Raw genomic sequence first — 23,250 nt, 5'->3', positions numbered from 1 at the left:
ATGCCTCCTCTGCTTCGTCAGAATATCTTGGTACTATACACAAGAGAACAGATAGGCCTTGGATTAATGCATCATCTGAAACTTGATATCTCTAGTTGTGAAACATCCCCTCAGCTCTGCACTGGATTGTCAACAATTAATTTTGTGCAAAGGCTTGCTGTAGAATGTGAATCAACAACTTTTTGAGGCAAAAATATTATGGACAGAGCACAGCAGATGCAAAAGTTGGAATTATTGCAAGAAAAACTGCATTAGCTTTTGCTGATCTACATTTGCAAGGTATAGAATGAAAATTGATAATAAGCCGTGTATCAGCTGGAACCACTTAACCATGGGTATAAAAATATTGACATGACAGTAATGATGATGTTTTAAGCCCACAAACTGTTCTACTCTGTTTAGACACCTTATGATCTCTATGTCCTTATTTGTAATGATCTGTCTGTATTGCTTGCAAAACAAAGCTATTCACTGTACTGAGGTCTGTATGACTACAATAAGTCAAATCATATCAGATACTGGGATAACAAAGTGTACAGCTGGATGAACACAGCAGGCCAAACAGCATCTTAGGAGCAGGAAAGCTGATGTTTGGGGCCTATATCATCAGATACTGGGTCTTGTTGCAATTGGCACTGGGCTGACTCTTCTCTCAAGGTAACCAAAGCATTTGGCATGGGGATTGTAATAAGTAGGTGTGTGGTTTTTATTCACTGTAATTACAAAATTTATAAAAGAGAAAATGACAAGATGTTATTTGTTACACAAATAAAGTTTGGAAATGCAACTGTAAAGTCATTCACTCACCACTTGAAATGCAAATGCTCAGAGTGTGACTCTGCACAACAGATTCTCAAAGCTTTTGTATAAAACTACATGCAACTCAACAATAGCCTGCCTACCAATTCTGAGTTATTTCATGTGTATCATTTTTGAAGATTTATCTACATAGAGCAATAAGATTCAAAATACAGACAGGCAATAAATGTAATTAAAGAATTTCAGAACATTTGCAGTTCTCCAGAACAGTCCAGTTTGCCAAAAAAAAATACCAAATGCTCCCCTGGAAATCAAATAAGAAATCAGGGAGAAAAGCTTTGCATTTATATTGCACCGCTCATGCTGTAAGGATTCCTGAAGTAATTTGCAGCCAATGCAACATAAATGATCTGATGTCACTGTTGTAATGTTAGAAAAGTGATGGCTAATTGTGTTCGTCAATCTCTCACAGACAGCAGTAAGACAACTAACCAGGTCATCTGTTGAATATCTGTCAATTGAGAAATAGTTATTCACCAAAATAAAAGCAGAAATCCCCCACTCTTCTTTGAATAATGTCATTAGGTGTTTTGTATCTACCTGAGATGTGAGGTCCCAGCTTAACATTTCAATCAAGAAACTGCACTTTTAACAGTGCAGCATTCCCACAGCATTGCGCTAACACACCACCTTGGTTTATTTGCTGCCATTCCTGTAGAGCCCTTGAAGACCTTCTAACTCTGGCAAAAGTACTACAGCTCAATTAAAGTTACCTTCCAATTGGGAGTACTTTTTTTAACTATTGGATTTTATTAATTTGCTGGGCAATCACTCCCGTTGTTTTGTTTTGGTTGTGTCTCATTCAATCTAGATAGAAAACTCTTGTATTTCAGCAGTATTTAACAAATTGTACCATTCTATCTTTCCATATAATTTTTGTAATGGCTGTGATGGAGCATGAATGCCTAAAATTGGTCTTGGATAATATCATTATTTGTTCATTTCTTTATTGCTGTTAGTTATGTGTTCAAGCAGTCCAGCAGTGTCTTTATTTGAACTCACTTAAAATGGAAGCTTACAGTGACTGCCTCAGAATGGAAGTCACATGATACAGCAAGCCAAGAAGGACAGTTGTACATGATTACATTTCAATCCCGACATCCCCTTTTCATCATAAACAAGAAAATGTCTGCATGCTCTACCATTGTAACTGTGCGAAACCCAAGTTATGCCCTAGTCAAATAATAGTTGTCTTGCATGAACAACTGGTGTTATTCTATTTAGTCCCACTTTTGATGGTTTCTTTACATACATAGCACAATGTTCTTTAATATGACTGGGATTTATAATGGTATATGTCCTAGATGTCAACTTTATCTCTAACTTCTGCTGGGGTCTTCCTGGTTCCCAAATCTTCTCAGATTTACACTACTGCCTTAGATGTTTGCTTCTTTTAGTTTCTCTCCCACTCTGTTTGCCTGTTTGGCAGCATAACCTGTGAAACACCATAAATCTCTACTGGCACGTTTTATTATTCCAAGCTTTCAACTTGATTCTGCTGAGATATGCAGGTTTAGTTTTGTGTTTAACATCATTTGCCATAACATTAGGCTTGCAGGTTCATTTGTCCTCTTGGGGTGAGCAGCATTCCATGACAAAGCCTTATCTTTACCTTTGCGCATTTCATTTTGGATTAGCATCTGGTATAAACTTTACAAAGGTTTATGAAGCCCATGGTGTTGCAGGAAACAACAGTGTCTATTTGGTGCTTCATGTTTATGGCTTCCATTCTGCTGTCTTCATTGCAAATGTTATGGGCCATTTTTCTATTTTAGATTTTACATGTCAGCCTGCAGTAAGTGTAAATTGAATCATTGGAATCTTCATCTTTCTGGTTCAAAGCTTCTTTTGTCAGAATCGTCTTCTGAAATTGCTCTAGCAATTGACTCTCTATAGGCTTTCTAGGATGTTTGCTTCCTTCCGAGCTAATCACTAATATACAAAATAAGCATTCTCTGCAGGTATAACATTATATTCCTTGCTCTGTTCTATTACCCTTATGTACTTTGTATGGCATAATCTGCCTGTGCTGTACACAAAGCAAAACTTTTCACTATACCTAGGTACATGTGACAATAATCCAACAAACCAAATCAAATCAAAAATATTGAGCTTCTTACAGTTAAAATAGTGTTTTCTCCACCCTACCTGTGTTTTTATTTTTTAGTCTAATAAATTCTGCAACATTTACAATTTGTCCTTTGGCCTTGATCTCTATGTTGGCCTTTCTTTAGATACTTGTGCTTTTTTTTAACATTTTGTACTTGAAAGTTTAGGCTGCTTTTCTCACAGGGATAGATTTGAGCTCCTTTTCCATATTGTAGACAAACTCATCCATTGTCCCATGTATGTGATACAGTTGTTAATTTACAAGTTCAGATCTTTTCCTTAGCAGTTCTGCTGTCATGGTAGGATCACTTATATGTGAGATAACTCTATCTTTGACAAGACCATTTTTCAGATGCCCAAATTCATTGAATTCTGTCAGTTGTGTTAAATCAATCAATATGTTATTTTTCACATTATGCTTAAAACTGAACACATACTGTTCATATGCTATGTTCAATTAAGGTTCAAAACATGCCCTTAAAATATTTGCTTCTGTTCCTTTGAGAGATTTAGGGTGGAATACAGTTTCTAACATTGTCTACCCAACAGTGAGAAAAATACAACTACACACAGGTGCTATGGCTTGTTAACTAAATCAGCTGCGTGACTTTTTTGGGATCATGAGTGGAAACCTGATTGACTTCCATTTCAAATGAGGGTGAAAAAGGAAAATTTTTCACCTCATAATTCAGCTGTGCACTGTTTCTTTGCTTACTTAACCTTTTGAGTAGCTTTTAGTTGCTTTCAGCATCTGTGAACATCGCTGTGTTCTTATTTAATTAGCTATGCTTCTATGTATTTGAGGAGTATACTGTCACTGTGCTGCAATCTTATTGTGGGTGCCTCATGGCAGAGATTTCATGTCAACAGCGAGCCAGGAAAGCCATTTTTATATTATAACATTTTAATCCAAACAACAATGGAAGTTAAATAGGGCAAATTTGAAATTTGCTACTTGGCTGTTGCCTGCTTCATATATCACTGCAGATCATTTTTTATCCCTTGTATAGCTCCCAATAACTATATACAATTCACTCATATTTTATCATAGCGTACATTCTGTTTGCTTTTCTTCTTTCTGTATTAAAGGCAAAATCCCTTGGCTTTACTTAGACAGTGAAGACTCAATAATTAAATTGCTTTTTTTTTGAAAAGTAGCTATCTTTAACTAACGTATAATAGATGTCAATGTTCTGCATTAAGATCAACTTATAGATGCTGTTAATCTCTACAATGCTCAAACACATAATTTCAACCCAAATCTTAGGTAGAAGTACACTTTGAACAAGGCAAATAGAGTGACACAAATCTTACCTCCTAAGATACATATGGAATTAGTTGTAAAAATACATTTTCTCATATGGGCAATATATTTTGATGTTACCTCACAGAACACCTGAATTAAATAATAGATAAACATCAACACTTGGGCATATCTAATCCATTAGCATCGGATCCGGAAGTGGAACTTGTTTTGATAACAATGATGTCTGATTTAAACTTTAATTACTAAAATAAAAATGCTTTAAAAGACGTGATTTTACTGTATTAATAAAGTCTTTCAAAATGAGGAGCATTAGAAATCTCCATGCGCAACTGGAATAGTGCCATTTCTCTCAAGAGATACAACTTTGAATTAAACTTAAATTACTAATTGTTTATTGTCCTTGTAAAGGTCACCTCTAAAGATCATGCGTGAAATAAATCTGGACAATCTCAATACAGTTAATAATGAACATTTGTCTAGAGTACTGAAAATCCAAAACTTTGGCAATAAATTAGGATTATTCAGAGATTGCACAAAATATTGTAGTAGGAAATGGAGCTTCTGAGACAATCCAGCTGGGAGTTTGTCTTTTTATTCAGACTCCAAATGAGTTGCTGAGACAGAATACACAGAGCATTACCATGTATCTAACCTTGCTATATTTAATCTGCACACTGCCAATGCTCATTATTCTCAAGGCATACCAAGGATAGACTCTAGCCAGAACTTTCAAGGTGTGCAGATGTAGAGTCAAGGAGATACATGAACAAACCCTTTGGGATTAGCTCAAATTCATACTTTAATATTGTTTCTAGAATTCTTCCATAATTGAGAGCATTGGGAACACTGAATGGCTTGACCTAGTGCAGAAAAGTTGAAATTAGTTATGTTCTTAAGTACTGAAATTAACCCTGATAAGAATTCACCATGTACCTCATTTTAAAAAAAATCCTCATGCTAAAAGCAAACTCAAAAAGATACTGTTGCCCATTCTGTTCACAATCACCAGTATTTACGCTGATGTATCAGTGTTTTCACAGATTGCATTATTTGCAAAATATTATAGTGCATGTCTTGCACCATTGTGCATATGCTCAAAAATGCCCAAGAGTCTGTTGTTCACTTAATACATGATGTTTACCTCAATTTCTACAGACTGGCTGTGTCAGTACCTGTTTTATAACACAGTCAGACTGCAGCATTCTATATTTGTATGCCACAGATATTGTCAAGCAAGTGATTGTTATTCAGAAAGAACGAAATTACAGGATTACATTCACTTCATGCTTTTCATAATTCCAGTATGTCCGATGACAATTTACAAAGAAGGAAGTTTTTTGATGTCTAATCAGTGTGTTAATGTAAGAAACATGGTCAGCAGTTTACACCTATCATGGTCCCACAAACAGCCATGCAACAACCACAACGGTATTCTTCTTCAGTATTATTAGAATATTGATCAAGGAATAAATATTGGGCCAGACATTGAGAATTCCCCTGCTTTTTTGAACTAGTGCGCATGATCTTTATGCCCATCTGAGAGAAGAAGCTGGACCTTGGATTAATAACGACTCCTCTAGCATAAAACCTCAATTTATCATTTTACAATTCAAAAGCAAAAGGACCATCATTAAGCCATGACTCACTCTGTGCCTGTATTATGATTTTAAAGAACGTGTAATTACGGCTGTAAATAAAATTTTGGGTTCTGTCCCTTCTACTTATTGGATTTAACTGATTTGTGATTAAAAAAAACAATAGAAACTGCGTTTAGATGCTCCATATTCCTACTAACAAAGAAGTCTTAGAGTGCTTTACCCTGAGAGTGATGACACCAAGGAAGAAAATTTTACATGTCTAATTACTTATTTCAATACAGGTCGCTTAGTGAAAAAAAAAGTTGAGGAAATAGGTTAAGAAGGATTTTGAATAAGAGAGATCAAAAGGCAAAGAGGCTGGGGGAGAGCATTTTTGAATATTGTTACTATCGTATTGGAAATAGAGGAACAAAGGACATCAGAATTGAAACTGCAGAGATAATATCAGAACATGCTGAAAATGTTAGGAATGCTGAGTGACACATGTCGCAGTGGTTAGCGCTGCTGCCTCACAGTGCTAGAGACCTGGGTTCAATTCCAGCCTTTGAAGATTGTCTGTGTGGAGTTGACACATTTTCCCGTGTCCGTATGGGTTTCTGTTGAATGCTCCAGCTTCTTCCCACAGCCCAGACATATGTAGGATAGGTGAATTGGCCATGGTAAGATTGACCCATGGTGTCCAGGGATACGCAGGCTAGATGGGTTAGACAAAGTTACAGAGACAGGATAGGGGCTGGGTTGAGGTGGAATGTTCTTTAGAGGGTCAGTACAGACTTGATGGACTAAATGTCCTCTTTCTGCACTGTAGGAATTCTATGATTCTATGTAATGTATTCAGCTGCTTGACTGGCACACCATCCAGAAACATTTAAGCTACACATGATTCACTCTTGGAATTATATCACCATTACTTCCGTGCCACTTGGTCAAAATCCTGAAACTTGGTCTCGAATAGCATTGTTGGTGTACCTAAATCAAACAGAATGTAATGATTCAAGAAGGCAATTAACTACCTTCTCAAACATAACAAGTGATGGCCAATGAATACCTGCAACGTCCACATCCTGTGACTGATAAAATAAACATATTCAAACACAGGTCAATCAAACCATTGAACACAACAGCTTTCCCCTTTTAAACAAAGGCGTTATTTTCAATTATAAATAGAGATAACACAGTGTGGAACTGGAGGAACACAGCAGGCCAGGCAGCATCAGATGAGCAGGAAAGTTGACGCTTCAGGCCGGACCCTACTTCAGGAATCATTTTGAACGCAAAACACATGCGTCGAGTCATTATTTTAGAGTTCAACTTGTCTGTTTACCCCATTTCAGAATTAGCATTTGAAATAGGCATGTCTTTCCATTTTACAGTTAGATCAGTAAAACTGATGTTGTGATGCTGTGTTTCCATCTAATAAGGTGGATGATCAACATCATTGAGAAGAAAAAAAGTTCTTATAATCACTGATCACAATATCAAACTAAGGATTTATTATATCCTTTACACTGGTAAGTTTTTTTTCCTGTGTGAGTTTTGCAGTAGACATTTATAATCTATTGTCCTTGCTGGAAGATTATGCGTGGTAATGTTGCTGATAAGGGTGCCCACCCTTATTCTTCATTTGTTGTTGCAATGGCCCATTACTGGAAAGTTTATGGCCACAGTTTATACAAATTATCTTCTTCAATGCAGTATGTGTTTTTTTTTATAATTCTGAAGCTGTAAGAGAGACACAAAAGCTTTGTCATTGGTTGTGTCCAGAAGTTTGTTTTCTGCTCAGCTGGATATGCTGGGTAGGACAGTATAGGACATTGTGCTGCAGAGTTCTGAATACATTTGAATATATGTATCAGAAAGCTGAGAGGGCAGATTAAGACATTACTGGCTGAGATCAAGCTTTAAGGTGGAAAAAAAACATCAGTAAACATGATTATAAATGCCACCTCAAATCCACCACATCATAAAACAGAAATAACTGCCAATTATGCCAGGAAGTTAAAAAAGTACTTACCTGATCTCATGCTTTGGAACAAAAACAACATACAGTGGATGCTGCAAATCTACACTGAAAGCAGAAAATTCTAAAATTATTCAGGAAGTCAGGCAATATCTTCGTCGAGAGAGTTGGAGGCTGAGGGGTGACCTGGGAGGGGTTTCTAAAATCATCAGGGGCATGCATACAGTGAACAGCCAAGGTCTTTTTCCTAGTGTGAGGGAATACAAAATGAGAGGGCACAGGTTTAATGTGATAGGGGAAAGATTTAGATAGGACCTGAGGGGTAACTTTTTCACGCAAAGGATGATATATTTAAGGAATGTGCTGCCAGACGAGGTGATGGAGGTGGGTACAATTACAACTTTTGAAAGGCATCCAGGTGGGCCTATGAATCGGAGGTTTAGAGGGATATGGGCCAAATGCTGGCAAATATGATTAGGTCAGATTGGGATGACTGGTCCACATGGACAAGTTAGACTGAAGGTTCTGTTTCCGTGTGTATGATTCTATGAATCCATGAATTTAGTGTAAACTCTGTTTCACTCTTCACAAATGCTGCTTGGCTTATTGAGTATTTCAAGCATTTTATTGTTTTAATATCTGTCTCTCTAGTGCCAAACGTATTTATCCACTGTTGAGCTTTGAATATTGTCAAATATCTGCAGATGCAAAATTATGGATTGATAATTTCAGACATTAAAAGCTGAAAATTAATGATGAAGAAACAATGTAAATGAGGTGTGCTTGTGTACTGATGTACACTTTGCTTTGCTGTCATTGTTTAAGAAGATGAAAAATGCAAATCTTACTACTAAATCACTCACTTGTTACTTTTTATTTGATTACCAATATACTCATATAGGTCACATTGTACCTTTGAAGTGGCTTGGCATTTTTGGAAACTTTTAGGAAACTCGAAATTATTTTTTCCATTGACCTGAAAACAACTGAACTAGCTGTAGCATATATAAATGTTGATTTATTCATATCAAGATAAACTTTCCAAACTATGTGGAAAATCTTTTCTTTGATAAACATATAAAAAGTCTATGGATGAAATGATCATTATCTTAAAGGTTCAAAACGACTTATCTGCCTGTGGTAGGTCCTGATATAGAACCCCTTGTTAGCCCCTGAAAACCACCAACAGTAAAATGACTAGAAAATGGAAACAGCGTCTGGTCTGTGTTAGGATATACAAGGGTGCAACCTTGGATGCACAGGCCAAACCCTTCCTTTTAAATATGAAACCATTTCTAATAGTTGCTGTACACTAACACACTAAAAGTTACAAGAAGGAAAATGGGGTCCCTGGAATGACAGAGGAGATGAATGGGAAATCCCTGTTTACTGTGACAGTTTTCCTGACATCTGTGATGTTTATAAGCAGCTGTCTCTGCTAATGACATACCGATAACTGACAGTCCTCAGCACACTGAAGGAACTGCAGTCCCTCGAAGTTCTGCAAACTATGTTAAGTTGAAATGTTTTGTTGGTGTGTATGTGTCTTGCACTGCCTTACAGGTTTCAAATCGTCCCTTCAGGGATTTTACGTGACAAACATAGAGTAATTAATTCCTCACCGGGTGCTGCAATTCTGTGAATAAATCTAATCGTACATTTTGGGGACACACCAAAGGGTGAAAAGGATGGCATAATGTTAAACAAGCAAAGAAAAGTCTACCTTAAAAATTGAATTTATTAAGGAAACACTGAGGGCTGTTGGATTTTCTTTAGTTTCCATCAATCTCTTCATTGTTTTTGTTGCATGGGTATAGCACACAAGAACCTTCTGTAGTATGCTCATAACGAAAAATGAAAATGCTTTATGCTTTCTTACTTTAAGGTCTTGCTTGAACACACAAGACTACAGCAAACACAAAGGGCAAAATCATGAGACAAGGATGGCGGAGCATTCATATCTTTGATGCCAGTTGGCATCACTTCAGATCTTTGAGACTCATAATGCCATAACAGCTAACTATTGTCAAAGAGCAAGCAAGTGGCACCAGTTCATTACCAGGGCTACTAAGAACCAGATAGAATTATGTATATAAATGCTTCATGAAGAAGTCACGTAGAAACTATTTCAAAAATTAAGCATTGCTTAATCTCTACAGTGATTGACTTAAATCACCTTGAAGATATAGAGAACTAATCATAAATTAATAGATAAAGGTATTTAGGGTTACCTTCTTGCTTTGCAGAAAATATGATAATAGTAATGCAACAAAGCTGGTACATATATCTGTAAAAAGAAAATTAGATTTTGTTTGGTAAGATATCTTTCATTGTTTGAAAGCTTAATTTGTTCGAAAGTAGAGTCCATCACAGAGGGTCTACATCTTAACAAAGTTACCTTTCTTTTTACACAGCTTTGTAATGGAAAGAATTCACAGGATAATCTTAGACAAATGCAGTTTCTAATGCTTATGGTATTATCATTCAGAAGACGAAGAGTTGTCAGCTCAGGCATGCAAGCTTCTCTCTCAAGTGTAAACACCATGTGATATGACAAGTGCATGCCCAGAGTTTATATTAAAGACTTCTGTTTCCAAAATATACTTGGAATGCTGAGTTCATTGAATTCAGAGAATTAATGGCTTGCTTTTCATTTATCACATTAAAAAATGATTGCTGGCTAAAAGTTGGAATGTACCCACCTTTCTTCTAAAATTTAAATAAAGGGACTTATTTATGAGCTAAGCTACAATGGAACTGTGGCTTTACTAGAGATGTGTTCTGAATAGCAACAGCCTATTTTCTCATGTGATATTGGGGCATGGCTTTGCTCAGTTATCGATGAAGTACACCATCAAGAAATTCTAAATTAAACCGCTGCATTTATGTCAAACGTTAGTCTTGAATTTCAGCTGTTAAGAGTTTCAGGAAAACTGGAGGCATAATTGCTGAGAAGTCTTTTTGTGATGCTCTTTTTGGAGTCAATCACAACAGGAGGAGGGGTCAGGGCTTAGAACGGTAACATTATAGTTCAGAATCTCTGGTCCTTATTCCCACCTGGTGAGGTTCGCAACATTATCCCTCCAAGCTAGTACAAATATAGCTGATGCCAGTTCTACAGATCTCTCTAGCTGAGCAAACAGTCATTGACAAAACCATGGACCAGAGTAGAGACAGAGATTCAGTGTAGTGTAACCAATTTATCGCTTAGAGGCCAACTACCAGGAATCTGATGATATGCCTCATCAGAGAGTAGTAAGGGAATGGAACACTTTGCCTGCAACGGTAGTAGATTCACCAACTTTAGGTACATTTAAGTCGTCATTGGATAAGCATATGGATGTGCATGGAATAGTATAGGTTAGATGGGCTTCAGATCGGTATGACAGGTCGGCACAACATCGAGGGCCGAAGGGCCTGTACTGTGCTGTAATGTTTTATATGTAAAACTAACTGATGGTAGAGAAGAGCGATACTGATGAAATGTAGTTGAAGAAGACAGATGGGGTCAAGAGACAAGATACAATTGGGCAGGCATTGAGACAAAAAAGAAAATTTGGAGTAGTGTTGATTTAAAAAAAAACTTAGAAATGGAGGTAAAAGATGACATTGAGGGAGTGTGTAACAATCATGATATGTTTACTTGACAGGCTATGGGAAAGTAAACCTATCCCTCTGCCCCACGGCCACTGCTCAAAAAGCACTTGAATTCCAAAGTGGAGGAATACTGGACTCAAAACATTAATTCTGTTTCTTTCTACACAAATGTCACCAGATCTGATGTGTATCTCCAGTATGTTCTGTTTTTATTTCAAATTTCCGTGTCTGTGGTTGGTTTTTCTGTTATTTTTGGAAAAGTACCACCTTCTATGAATGATGTTTTTCACTTTCTTTTACGTTTTAGGAATCCCTGCTCACAGTCATTAAATTGAAAATGTTGTCAAAATGGGTGGGATCTCATTTAAATGTTATAATAGCCCCTCATCACTCCAGAATTTGTTATTCATCTGATACCAAAACACAGCAATTTAACCAGAAGTTGACACAGTTCCAGCAGGTTTGGGTCAGGTTTCCCTTGTACTTGATAGTATCCAACTTTCTTCAACTTTCCATGGGTGGGACTAGTTTAATGTTAAGATCAATGTTTTCCAAGTATTCTCACATGTAATTTTATGAATCTTCCTTCATAACAAATTTGTTTGAGAGATTTATACCTATTTGACAATGCTTCATAAACACAGTACAAGTTATTCCCCTTCAATTTCCTTTAAGATCTTATCGAATAAATAGAACAGGTTTGAAGGACTGAATGGCTTAATTCTGCCCTTAATTTACATGTATGCTCAAAAACAGATGAGTGAGGCAAATTGAGAACCACTGATTTGGTCAACAGAAATTATTTCTGAGCTACAAACCTCCTAATTGGCCATGTGATGCATTCATTGTTAATGGGGCGCCCTGCAGTTTTCATTTTTAATATTCTTTTTGCAGCATTCTTATTCTCATATTTCTTTGCTTTGGTGGCATTGATTTTTTTGTTGGGAGTATTAACATAGGTTCCCCCAAATGGAATTATTGCAGTTTTATATACTTGAAACTGCATCCTTTTTGATAATGTCAGAAAATCTGCGAGTATCTTTCCAATCTTTATGACAATGGCACACTTAAAATGGCACAAATTAGTGGAAACAAATAAGACCCACATAAATCACCAGACACTGATGTAATTTCTCTCTAAATCTCACAATTTAAATTTCAGTGTATTTAACCGTTGTTTATAAAAATCAGGCACATCAGCTTTAAGAACCAGTCATTGGTTTTGTAATAAAACTGCATTAAAAGGAACAAATAATACAACACAGACCTCAGTAAGGATAAGTGTTATTTATTTTTTTAAAGTTGAAAGAATTACTGCTGCATGTGGATTTTGAGATGCAAGTTTGAGAGATCCCCCTCAAACAAACAGAATTGCAGGATCTTCACTTGGAGAGCTGGAGAAAATGATTAATTTAGTGTTTGGAAGTTTCTTGAGATGAAACACTGACAGAGCATCGAACAAAAAAAATGCTGGAAATACTTACCAGGTCTGGCAGCAGCTGTAAAAAGAGACAGTACACATTTCAAAGTAAATATGGAGGCAACAGCCTGTTAACCCAAAGACTCAAGTAATGTTGGAGGAACCCAAGTTCAGATCTTGTCATGGCAGATGGTGGGAATTGAATTCAATAAAAATCTGGAATTAACAGTCTGATGTCAGCCATGCATTCATTTTCGATTGTCAGAAAAAGCCACCTGTTTCACTCTCGGGAAGCAAACTGCCATCCTTACCTGGACTGGCCAATATGTGACTCCAGACCCACTGCAAGATGGTTGATTCTTAACGTTTCTCTGGAATGGGCAATAAATGTTGGCCGAGCAAGCAAGGCCCTCAATGAATTTAGAAAAAAAAATGTGTGACTTTCATCAGATTGTGTTATCTGAGAATGGTCAGCTTGTTTCTGGTGTATACACTGTGGGATCAATCACTGCCAGTTAATGGCAGGGGTAGAAATCTGCCACCATTGCCTCTTTTCAATGCAGCGTCTAAGGTCTGTTTGGCTGTCAGTGGTAAAAAAATGAATCACCAGTGAGTCTTAATGAGGAGAGACGCTTGTCAGAACAAGAATTAGTTTACTGCATGACACCAATATACGTAAATTGTAATGTCATATTTGCAGTTATTATGTCCAACTAGGCAATCATGAGTCAATAATGACACATCTTCTTTATTATGATCGCAAGCTAGCTCTTTTGCCCATGCAAGACTGTAGAATATAGACTAGGTGAAGCTTAATACAGTCTTGATCATTAACACTTTTAGAACCATTACCCTATACAACAATTTCCGCAGCAAATTTAAACAAAACCTGAAATATATACTTTTAGTCAATCCTCCGTCATTCCTTTAAGATACATATTTAAAGTTATGCCTGGGAATTCCTTCTTGATAACCCCACACATTGATGTATTGACACACATGAGCCATAAATCTTCTTGGTCCTTTGCTCTGTGACTTCAACCAATGTTATGAAAAAGTGGTTTACTTAATTATTGATGTTTGGGGACTTGCTGTGCACAAATTTACTCTGCACCTTATAAGAGAGACTACTCTTTGAAAATACACCATTGGCAATGCAGCCCTTTGGGACATCCAGATGTTGGGAAAGGTGCTCCATTCTTTTCATTCACACCTAACATCTCCCGTCATTTTCCTTCCCTTGTTTCTTTTCATTTGAACTATTATCATTGGCCAAATGGCGAAGCTGAACCTATGCTTGAGCATTTAGAGATATACCAACAGTTGTTAGTGAAATCAGCCTCATTACAGCAGCATGGTTTCACCAGTAGAGTGACGTGACCCATTACTTCCAGTTTACGAGCTTCCTAGAGTCATGTGAGCAGTTTTTACAATGTGCAGTTCACACTGTTATTTTCTTTTCTTTGTGTTAAATAGTTGATGAAAACACACATCTGCAAACAGGGGGTGATGATGGCCACATTGCATTATCATTAGGTTATTAATTCAGAGGCAGGTGATGTTCTGAGAACTCCCATTCTAATCTCATCATATCAGATAGTGGAATTTGAAGTCAACAAAAATCTGGAAGTAAAAGTCTAATGATTGCCATGAAACCATTGTCTATGGTCAGGAAAACAAACTTCATTAATGCCCTTGTGGAAAAGATTTGCTGTCCTTGTCTGGTCTGGGCTAGATGTGACTCCAGACCAACTACAATGTGGTTGTCTCTTAATTGCCCTCTATGCTGGGCAATAAATGCTGGCCAGCAATTAACTTTACCCATTAATATATTAAAACAAAAGACATGAGAATAATATTCACCTACCATCAATTCAATCTTGCAGTTCAAACAGCTTCTGTATTATTCTTTCACAGGAGCACTTACTTTGCTTCCCTAAGTGCAGTTGAGAAGGTGATGGTGAACTGCCTCTTGAACTATTGTAGTCCAGTTTAAGATGCATCCACAGTGCTGTTCAGAAGGAGTCCTCAGGTTTTGAGCCTGCAAGAGTGAAAGAACTGTGATATAATTTCAAACCAGTATAACACTTTTAGTCCATTATGCCTCTTTCTCGGAACTCAAGAAGAGTCATATCAGATTTGAAATGTCAACTCTGTTTCTCTTTCCAGAGATGCTGCCAAACGTTCTGAGTCTCTCTGGCATTTTCTCTATGCATTCTGTCACACTCTTGACTTGCACCTTCTCAATAGTAGACTGGCTCTGTGAGACGGGAAATGAGTTACTCCTCACAGAATTCCTAGCTTCCGACTTGCTCGTGTCACCAAAGTATCAATACAATTTCAAGTTAATGAAAACCCCCAGGATGTTGATAATGGGACACTCAGTGATAGTTTTGCCATTGAATAAACATTGATTCAAGTTTAGAGATAACAAGGTGTAAAGCTGGGTGAACACATCAGGCCAAGCAGCATCAGAGGAGCAGCAAAGCTGACATTTTGGGTCTAGACCCTTCTTCAGAAATGGGGGAGGGGAAGGGCATGCTGAAATAAATGGGGAGAGAGGGAGAGGCGGATAGAAGATGGATAAAGGAGAAGATAGGTGGAGAAGAGATAGACAGGTCAAAGAGGCGGGGTTGGAGCTAGTGAAGGTAAATGTAGGTGGGAAGTTAGGGAGAGGATATGTCGGTCCATGGAGGATGGACAGGTCAAGGAGGGGGGATGAGGCTAGTAGGTAGGAGATGGGGTTGGGGCTTGAGGTTGGAGGAATGATTAGGTAGGCGGGGACTAGCTGGGCTGGTTTTGGGATGTGGTCTGGGTAGGGGAGATTTTGAAGCTTGTGAAGTCCGCACTGATACCCTTGGGCTGCAGTGTTCCCAAGCGAAATATGAGTTGCTGATCCTGCAGCTTTCGAGTGGTGTCATTGTGGCACTGCAGGAGACTCAGGATGAACATGTCATCCACGGAGTGTGAGGGGGAGTTTAAATGGTTTGTGACTGGGAGTTGCAATTGTTTGTTGCGAACCGAGTGTAAGTGTTCCACAAAGCGGCCCCCAAGCCTCCGCTCAGTTTCCCCGATGTAGAGGAGGCCACAAAGGGAACAGCGAATACAGTATACCACATTAGCTGATGTGCAGGTGAACATCTGTTTGATGTGGAAGTCTTCTTAGGGCCTGGGATGGGGGTGAGGGTGGGAGGAGGGAGGGGCAAGTTTAGCACTTCCTGCGGTTGCAGGGAAAAGGGAGTCACGGAGAGAATGGTCCCTCTGTAAAGCAGACAAGGGTGGGGATGGAAAAATGTCTTTGGTGGTGGGGTCAGATTGTAGATGGCGGGAGTGTTGGAAGACATTGCGTTGGATCCGAAGGTTGGTGGTGTGGTATGTGAGGACAAGGGGATTCTGTTTTGCTTGTTTTTGTGGGAGGGGTTGTGAGGGATGAGTTGCGAGAAATGTGTGAGACTTGATCCAAGTTATCTCCAGTAGCCCCATTGCTGGGACTGTAAAGAAAAGGATGCAACGGGCAAAATTGTTTATATTTGTAAGATTTAGAACACACCTTAGAAGAAATCAAACTAAAGGTGGGCATCATCTTATCAAAATATTCCAGATATAATCATACACCAGACAGAGATTTATGCCCTGCCCAGAGATGAGTTTGAAAGCAAAATTGCTTTTGATCAGGCAGGTGAGCCTACCATATTCTCAACTCTGCCCTGATTAAGTTTAGTGCATGACAGTTTTCATGCAGCCTTCTGTCAATGTCAATTCCAGCCCTTTAATAACCTCTTACTCCTCTGGCAATTATTGCAGACTCAAGGAGTTCATTTCACCAGCCCTGATATTCGCCCAGTGAGGCTGTCGTCTCATGAGGATTGGTCTGAAATTAGTAAAATCCTGTTGAGTTTGCCTGCAGGTTTCTCGGGGAGCTGGGATATGATCCTCATTCAAAGACACCTTTGCCAGTCCTAGCCAGTGGCATCTTATATGTGACACTCCAAACTGCCATCCTTTATTGTTGGCCTGGGTCCCTCGCTGTTAGACCTCTGCTAGATGCATGGTAGCAGCAGTTAATGCTCCTTGGCTGGTGCTGATGACAGGAGCTGCTGGCCTCTGATTGACCATGAGCTCTCAGGACTGAGGGGAGTTTGATATCCATCCCTGGGGCCCACTGTTGGCCACTTAAATCCTCACTGGATGCAATACTCTGGGATTCCAATGAAGGAGGTAACAGAAAATGTCGTGGCAGCAGGAAAGATCTGGATTAAATTCCACAATGAGCTCAAGTAACCATTTCCCCCATTTTTCTCCAATTTCTAACTTAAAATAGTTATAAGCACGGAATGTGGTTATGTCAGACTGAAAGCTTTCAGCACAAATGTGTAAGATGATGTATTAATATTTGTATTAAAATAGTGGTCTTATTATTCTCATCTTTGGGTCATTGGAGGCCAAATGTACAAATGAAGATGCAAATTGGAATGCTGGTGTCCAATCATGCTAAATCTATGTTGTAATTTCCCAGGAATTTTAAATTTACAATAGGCAGTTACCTTTCTCTCTGGGACCCTAATTGGATATCTCTAATGCTGATGTCCAGATTAGATGTGCAGATTAGGTGGATTAGTCATGCTAAATTGTCCAGAGTGCCCAGGGATGTTCAGGCTACTTGGTTAGGGATAGGGATAGGGTGGGGAGATGGGCTGGGTGGGATGCTCTCTGGAGGATCGTTGTGGACTTGATGGGCTGAATGGCTTGCTTCCGCATTATAGGGATTCTGTGATTCTATGAATTAGTGGAGGGGACTTCAGACAGTTCTGTGATACTCTCCTGAATAATGAACCTGGGAAAATTCGACAGAAAAACACTTAGTCTAACATCTGCATCTCCCATACCAATCCTCTTAATCGCCTTTGTCATGCTAAACTCCTAACTAACTCTTCCACTCAAGCCCAATCATTGTTGCAAATTGACCACATTCACCACTCCTGACCTGACCATCTCCAGATCCAGCCTGCTACCCTTCTAACCACATATTCAACAAATACCTTCTTATACTCCCCCCGACCTGACTACCCTCCAAACAACCAAATTAACCCTCTAACCCAATCTAACTAGTCCCTCAACCCAACCTGACAACCCCCAACTCCAAACCACACCTGAGGAACAAACCCAAGAATGTCTGTCACTTACTTTGTTTGTTGAGTAGAGGTAACCCTTTCCAACAGTGAATGATGGCAGGTTGGAGTGTCACATGTAACATGTCATTGGCTCGGACTAGCAAGGTGCATTTGAACAAGAATCACACCACAGCTCGCTGAGGAACCTGCAGGGAAACCCAACAGGATTTTGCTTATCACAGCCCTCTCCGCCTCTGAGACAATAGCCTCATACAACACTGTCTGTACGTGTTCTTTTCGTCGACAAAGAACAGGCCTCTGGCTGTTGTTATATTCAATATTATTTAGTTACTGTTTTCTTTTTCGAGTAGAGTTGAAGTAGAGTGAGACTTCTGTACGCCACACAAATTCTTCTCTCCTATCTTCCTAAGGTGACAAACTCTTTGGGGTTCATTGTGAAATTCCTTACACCAAGTTGGAATCCATCACTGACCCAGTGAAAAATGCATGCAGTGATGCTGAAGATACAATGCAGGGAGATCGAAGGCCACTTCAAGGCTCTCTTTCTCTCATAAGGCTGCGGGGTCCTTCCTTGTTACTTCCACAGATTATTACCTCAATTCAGTTGGCTGTCCCTGGATGCAGTGTAAAAAAAATCAGGGAAGTCCACCAGGGCACTGCTTGTCCATTAACATTTATATTATGGCTGGGCAATGACGGGGCAATAAATCCCTCAATGAGGAAGTGAAATTGAATTGGGATCCAGGGAGCAAAATCATTGGCTTCGTACCTGGTATTTACTACTATCTTGACCACTATCCTGCCCAATATGAAATGAGATAAGGAAGGCCAGTCAACAACTGGGCAGATAACTTTCTTTTAGTACAGTGATGAGGGGCAAGGATTGGCCAAAATTTTGAGGAGGCCTTTCTTCTTCTTCTTAAAAAAAAAGATGAGATAGAGATGCTTGAGTTGGACATGGGTGGGCAAGTCAGAAGCCACATGACACCAGGTTATGGTCCAACAGGTTTATTTGAAATCACAAGCTTTTGGAGTGCTGCTCCTTTGTCAGGTAAAGTCAGTTCTCCGGATAAAAGAGCCATGGTCTGAAAGCTTGTAATTTCAAATGCACCTGTTGGACCATAACCTGGTGTTGTGTAAAAATGAAGATATAAGAATTAGTCATGGTCTTTTGCATTTAATGACCCATTTAAAAGATGGGGCCTCTGACTGTGCAGCACTCCTGCTAGACAGTCAGCCTGGATTCTGTGCTTGAGCGATTAATTCAGAGAGAGGGCAGATAACTGAACTGCAGCTGACATTTCTGTTAATTTCTGAATGTCAAAACTTGCAGATTGTAATAGATCATCGTGCCGCGATTTCAGACTTTCAGCTAATGAGGTGACAGTCTTATTTTTACCTTGCAAACCATTTGCTAAGGTGTCAGGTCATAGAGGAGCACATGCAACCAAATTGGAATAGCATCAATATGACTTGGTCACCTGGTGAAAAACATCAAAATCTTCAGGTTCAGTAGTCACACAACCCTCCTTACAAACACTTATTTACTATTCAAGCATATTTTTAGACAAAGACTTTATGGTTTAATGTTAAAGGAAGACGGTCTGGACTGTATATCAGATCCTATTCAAAATAAGGCAAAATTATTCGTGTTTTACAACCTTACACCACAGATAAGATCATGTCAATATAATATGTGCTAGTCATCACTGATTGGCTCTTGGTTATTACATCAGCACAAGAAATTTCTAACTGACATAATTATCAGGAAATGAAAATGTTATGATTTGTGATGTGCTGGACCTTTCTGGTGTTGATTATTTGATGACAAGATAGGCTAGTAAACTATACACAAACTGGCAAAGTACAGTCATTCGCCTAGTCATAATTCTTGAACTTTACTTTCATGAATCCACAAAACACTTCAACTGCACTCTGATCTTGTGGCAAGGGCTTTTTGACAGAAGGGTGGGAAACTAACAATTTCCCTGCCTGAATTGATGCAAAGAGTAAATGGCACATTAATGTGCTGCTTTCCCTTTGGGTTTTATAATGGCAGCCAGTTTATCCCCACACTGGAGTGCTGTAGACAAATTGAACAGCCTTGGTTACAAACAAGACAGCTGTTCTAATCAGCTGTTAACCTTCAGGACACAAATTAAAGAGCGTGATATAGAAATTGTCTTTGTTGCATTTCTGGGAGTACTTTTAGTTTACATACCATTTGGGATTAGTTAAGCACTATGTTGTTGTTGTAGAACCACTCTACTACACAGACCTCACATTTGCATTAACTTTTGATTGAACTTTGGTGTAAAATGCCAAGTGCAAAGCCTCCTTCAGTAGAGTTTCCATTCCAGCTGCTTCACTTTGGAGTGAATCCAAAGACATTCCTTCCTAATTCACCATTTGAAATTACAGCTTGTGTTGAAGTAACAAGCGCTCGATGTTGGTGGTGCCACTGATGTGACTTGAGAGTTACTGCATGATCTTTGAAGTGCGCATGCGCACTGTGTAGTGATGCTGGAGATATATCTCTTATCGGAGTGAAATATGGAATGGGCTGTAGGGTTGGGGAGTGGAGTGGAAGTATAATGGATCCTGATGGCCTACTCACAGCTTAATGTCTCAGCCCACTCCACTCCCCTAGAGTCCCCAATTCCTTCCTAATCAAAAGCCCTGGACTTTCTGCCTCTTGTCCATGATCACTGTGTAATGGCCAGTCTTGTGCTCCAGCCCTGCTAGGGCTACTCACTAATTAGGTGGGCTGGCAACTTTCACGAACTGGTCTTCTGCTACCTATGGGGTGTGGGTTTGGGGGATAGTGGAGAGAGGCGTTTGGTAAGCATTCTGACTGAATAGTAATCTTAGTTATGTTGGAATTCAGTAGTGGGCCCTGCTGGGACTGCAGGACAATGCAGGAAGGAGTAATGGCCACTGTAGACAAGTAGGAGAGGGTCAGAACGGTGGTATAAAGTGGTATTTAAGGGCTACGGTTTGGGTAGCAGGCATGCAGGAAGGAAGGGGCTAATGGACTGGGGTTAGTGCTGCATTTAGTGTGTACAAGTGCTCCAGATCAATAGGATCCTCTCGCCTATTTACTTTATAAGGGACAACCATTGTACTCTGCCCTGAATGCCACTGCCCAACATTTTGGCCATTTTTAATCAACCTGTACAGACACGTTATGGCAAAAACCTAGAGCAGGTGTGGATTGAACCCAGGCCTCCTAGTCCAGAGATGGGAACATTATCACTAGATCTCCTTGCCCATCATTTAATGAGAGTAGAGACAGATTTAACTCTTTAATTTCCAATAAATTGGGCAGTTAAGTACCTAAATGGGCCGAAGGGTGGGGCAACCTGGTTGGCAAATTATACAGTTTAGCAGATTGGGGTGGGCATGAAGGAGGTGGACAGGGGTCCTGACATTTGGCATGCCTCTTTCCCCAAAGTCAAAATATGTCAAGCAGGAGCCTATAAAATCCAGCTGCACATTTCTAAGGAGGCCAATAGCTCAGTTGTTGAGCAGGGCGCCACTCTGCAATCCATAGGGGCTATTTACCATCAGAAAAAGTGTAGAGATTTCCTCAAATGTTTCATCAGAATCATTGAGGGAAATGGCTCTGCAGTCCCGCTTCTGCCTTCATATACCTGACTGACTGCTCTTGGCCTCCAATTTGCCAGCAGTTACGTTGTTCAGTTGGTAATTAGCACCCCCAGCACATCATATTGTCAAGACATGGGGCTGAGTAGAAGCATGTACACTTCCATAAATCTCAAAATCTCACAGATTATAAAATTACCCATTCCTAATTGTCTTTCCTTGAGACTACTCCCACCATAGAGTTCCATTTAACTCACTCATATTACAATTGTAGAATCCATACAGAGTGTAAGCAGGCCATTCAGCCCATCGAGTCACACTGACCCTCTGAACAGCATCCCACCCAGACCCACCTCCCTACCTTTTTCCTGTAACTGTGTATTTCCTATGGATAACTCACCTAGCCTACACATCCCTGGACAATAAGGTCTTCTTTATTTAGACAAAATCCTAATTTCAACAAGTTCACTCAATTGTTCAGAAGGCACTCTGCCAATTTGAACTAAAAACACAAAACATTGGAAAATCTTATCAGTTCTGGTCGGGAATGAGGAGACACAAATAGAGTTTATTGTTTCAGGTTGAATATGGCTTTGCTTCAGAATGGTTCTTTGGTTCTAAAGAGCTTGTATTCACCGTGAATCATTGGACTTGATGGGAAAAGGTGAACGAGTCAGGAGATTTCCTCACGACATAGGGACATAAATGTTAGAGCAGAAGTCGGCCATTCAGCCCGTCAAGTCTGCTCTGCCATTCATTGAGTTCATGATTGATAGGATAATCCTCAACTCTATTTATTTGCCTTCTCCCCTGAGACCTTGATCCCTGTGATAATTAAAATTCTGCTCATCAGGAGAAAAATATAGCAAAAGGCAGTGTTTTCATTCTGGGGTGGGGGTCTGGACAGGTGGTAACAGGAGATGGGCCACCACTTCAATGGTCAAGGAGTGGAGAGTTCTGCAACAACTTGGTGGATCAGGAAGCAGGATTGTCACAGTGAGCGAGGTATTGCAAGTTGTAAGTTACATTTTACTTCCCCATTTTTAAAAATACTTTATTTGAGCTGTTATTTAGCTGCCAATGACAAATTTTAGCAAAGTAAAAGATTTCAACTTGGAGTGTGTATTAATCTTTGGGTTTTTCCAATAATGAACGTCTGACAGAATTCCATTTAAAGTGGTGATTTGTAGAAACACAGCAACAACTTTAAGTGAAGGCTGATTGTATCTCACATGTGTTCATGTGGTCTCCTGTAACTGAATTGATGTGGTCTTCTGTAGATAGGCCAGGGCCATCAGAGCTAGAGGTTCCATGACCCAGTGATGGGACTGCACAGTTGAAAGGATGCAGTCCCATACGCGAATTGGCCAGTTGACGGTTGTGCCCGTGTCACGCCTCTGTAATCGATGGTCAATGTTGAGGCAGCTTCAGCTGCCTACCTCAGCAGATCTCCTGGTGGGCCAGATTGACGTTACAGAGGTCCCCTCTTACCGGGTCTGCCCCTTTGTGTGCCTGCTGATAATCTTTCAATTTTATTCTTTTAATTTTTGACTAGCACAGAAATGCCCAGTTATGAAGCCGTGGTCCATTAGGTTGACAATGTTAGTTGGCTTGGGACTCACATAGGGGACTGACAGTGCTGCTCCAACAACTGCCAGAAAATTAAATCTATTTTTTCAGAAAGCAAACATTTCACTAGATGTAATACAAGATAGATCTTTAGTAGGGGAAGGCCAAATGGT

The 23,250-nt window shown here is 39.4% G+C and overlaps 1 long non-coding RNA gene across 3 annotated transcripts in view; it reads right to left on the bottom strand.

The window, feature by feature from the left end:
- Positions 1-23,250, bottom strand: part of LOC125467311 (uncharacterized) — a 44,236-nt gene that overhangs the window by 5,525 nt on the left and 15,461 nt on the right. For all 3 annotated transcript variants that reach the window (XR_007250606.2, XR_007250605.2, XR_009442891.1), the window contains exon 3: positions 14,638-14,811. This is a non-coding gene — a long non-coding RNA (uncharacterized LOC125467311). The remainder of the gene's footprint in view (positions 1-14,637; positions 14,812-23,250) is intronic.

The sequence above is a fragment of the Stegostoma tigrinum genome, chromosome 33, assembly GCF_030684315.1.
Source record: "Stegostoma tigrinum isolate sSteTig4 chromosome 33, sSteTig4.hap1, whole genome shotgun sequence".
NCBI lineage: Eukaryota > Metazoa > Chordata > Chondrichthyes > Orectolobiformes > Stegostomatidae > Stegostoma > Stegostoma tigrinum.
Note: the sequence above shows the minus strand (reverse complement) of the source record. Positions and strands in the feature narration are given on the sequence as shown.